The sequence below is a fragment of the Pollicipes pollicipes genome, unplaced genomic scaffold (genome assembly GCF_011947565.3).
Source record: "Pollicipes pollicipes isolate AB1234 unplaced genomic scaffold, Ppol_2.1 Scaffold_4740;HRSCAF=5597_pilon_pilon_pilon, whole genome shotgun sequence".
NCBI classification, from domain to species: domain Eukaryota; kingdom Metazoa; phylum Arthropoda; class Thecostraca; order Pollicipedomorpha; family Pollicipedidae; genus Pollicipes; species Pollicipes pollicipes.
The window spans coordinates 21,138,790-21,142,113 of record NW_023596545.1 but is presented as its reverse complement, the minus strand read 5'-3'; positions in this window follow the sequence as shown (position 1 = coordinate 21,142,113).

The window sequence follows — 3,324 nt, the reverse complement described above, 5'->3', positions numbered from 1 at the left end:
TCTCTCTCTCCTCTTCTCTCTCTCCTCTCTCGTCTCTCTCTCTCTCCTCTCTCCTCTCTCTCTCTCTCTCTCTCTCTCTCTCTCTTCCTTCCTTCCTTCTTCCTTCTCCCGCCCCCCTCCCTCCCTTCCCCCTCCTTCTCTTCCTCCCTTCCTTTCTCCCTTCCCCTCTCTTTCTCTCTCTGCTTGTCAACAGTGAGTGTATTACCAACATTGCGGGCCAACCTGTGGCTTCCAGTTGACCGGCACTCGCCTGCGAGCTTAAAACATAGCTGCGCCTTCTTCAGCGTATAAGGATTTGTTCTCCGGGAGCTCCAGCGGACAGAAAAGTGCGACGAAACACCTGGTGAAGGCGTTTGCAAATTGTCATGTCATCCCGACACCGTCCGGCACGAAGGCCCATTAATTCGACGGGAAACGGCCCATGTCACGATTCCTATGTACGCAATACGTTTTGACTTCAAACAAGAAAGATTGAGCCGTGAAGAGCATGGAGGTCGCAACATAGTGCATTGTAACCGGCGTTGAGATGAAACACAGTCGCACTTTTCGTGATACTTTGGGCACCATGTACTAAAAGTATGCACGGGTCCGAGGTCCCGCATGTCGTCGATGATAATTCTCCCGTGTCATTCCCAAGGGCAACCTAATTTTGAGGTGAAAGCTATTGAAACAGAAGCCCGCGCACGCTGCATGTCAGTGCACTGCTGCCTGCAAAGAATCAGAAACTAATGCTGCAACGCAGCGAGGAAATCTAGTTTCACAATTTTACATGGGTTACTGGCTTCGTATGTTTTACTCTTGGGTCATCTCTTCCACCGTAACGTTCACTTCTGCTATTATCTTGCGCGTTCCATAGCGCAAAATATATCTTACTGGCCCTTGTTGCAGCCATGCTACGCTGGATTCTCAAGAACTCATCGAATGAAGGCCTGTTCGGTGAAGGGGACGTACGGGCCTGGGATGTCATCCACCTCGGCAGGCTGAAAGCGAATCCAGTTGTACTGCTATCTCTGGGACATTGCTTCACCCGATCTGCGTGGAAGATGCTGCTGGCCTGGGTGGACCAGTTCGATGAAGAATGTGATTGGTTGTGTGGTTGTGGGGAGGACCACCTCATTGGTGCCGCCGTGCAATGTGGTGTGTGTGAAATGTGGTTCAGCACGCGCTGTTCTGTTGGTCATGTTATGGGTATGGGTGCATGTATCTGTTCACTGAACATAAGTAAAAGACCTGGTCACAGCATTTCTTTTCTACACAGCATGCACAGTTCTCACTATTGGTGGCTTAGGGCACCAATGCATGTCCAATGTCTATTCACAGCAGCAGTCTTGTGACATTTCTTCTCACTGTAAAGACTGCAGACACCCCTCTTTCCACACCTCCCTCTTGGGTACCTGTTTCTGACAATTTCATTGCAGGTCCCTGGTATATCTAAGCAAAAAAATTAGAGTGCTATAGTTATCATCAGGTTTCAAATGAAGAGCTAGGCCTTTATGATACCCTTGATATAATTAGACTCATACAGCAAGTTACAAAGCTTGTACCACAAAGCATGCAATGTAGCAGCTACAAAAAATGTCATATCTGATCACTTTCATGGAAATTATATATCCATCACATAATGTGCTTACATGCACTCATATACCTAAGGATGATGATCTGATCATGAAAAATTGACCTCACATGGTATCCAGTCCCCCAAAAAACCATAATATGTGATCAGATGAGATTGCAACCTAAGCCTATAATAAATATTTGCAGCATTATGTTTGCTAGCTGTCATTTGTACTGCTCATATCTCATGCCTCAAAATGATTTCAAACTAAAAAATAAAAAAAGAGGCCAGTTATGAAGCTTGGACCACAAAGCATGCGATGGAACAGCTACAAAAAGTGTCATATCTGATCACTTTCATGGAAATTATATATCCATCACATAATGTGCTTACATGCACTCATATACCAAAGGATGATGATGTGATGATGAAAAATTCATGTGACATGGGATTCAGTCCCCAGAACAACCAAAATGTGTGATCAGATGAGATTGCAACCTAGTCCTACACATAAATATTCATGGCATTATGTTTGCTAGCTGTCATTTGTACTGCTCATGTATCATGCCTCAAAATGATTTCAAACAAAAAATAAAAAGGAGGCTAGTTACCTGAGCAGTGTCTGGATTAATTGAAGAGATGCATCAGCTTTACAACATGTAATAACAACGATGCGGTATGTTTTGTACCACCAGGTTCATACATGTCCTCAAAACTGCAGCTATAGAAACACAACACACACAAGCATAGTGCAAGACAGCAGGCAAAGTACTCAACGCCCTGCAACTAGCGGCCCAATGCCACCTTACACTAAAATCATGGAGAAAAACCTGTGCCTTTAACATTAGCATCAGGTTACCAAACGGCTACCGCACACAGGAACAGCACCGTGTACAATACACTTCTTTAGCTTTCGTGCATAACACACAAAAGCCCCAAACACACCACAATTTCAGGCATAACCCTATACACGCGGCTTGGCGAGTCGCAATCAACTCGTGAGTGGGTTATATTTCCAAACGGCGCAGCGGAACATGTTGAAACACTGCCGTAATTCACTGCGCTGCAATACCCCAGTGATCGTTTGATGTTTATCACGCATGAACCGACCTCTCGCACGGGACTCTGCATTTTTGCACTTCCTTGCCCTCAAGGCTGCCAATGCGCGTATTCTTGACACGTACAACCATCTGAAAGATTTTTGGAGGACGTATAAGCCCGGTGCGTAACCGCCCTCCGTTTTGGAGGGTGTATAAGCCCGGTGCGTAACCGCCCTACGTTTTGGAGGGTGTATACGCACAGCCATAAATATAAGAGAAGTTTCGCAATCATCTTGTGCTATTTGAGTTGCTAAATATGCATTTGAGTCTTGCAACAGTTTTGATTCATTTATTTTTATCGATCCCATCGATGGCTGTAGGCGAATAATTACAATCCTAAAAGATAAACCAACCAGCAGACAGGAAAGGACCAATGCACTGAGTTAAACGTGGCGAGTAACTGCGCGCTAGAGACATGGTCATCATCTTGGTTGCTAGGCAACGTAGATATGATTTTGGTTGCTAGATGACGTAGTACAATCACAGTTTTCTAGAGCCTGGTGCGGCTAATTGACACAATATAATACTTGTTCCTCATCTCAGTATATAGTAGGCCGACATGGATTGGTGCGAACCAACTGACCAGCCTTATCATAGTCTAAACCCGTACACACGCAGCCCTCAGATGAATGAAAACACAAAAATATCAACATAATGACCGCTGCCATT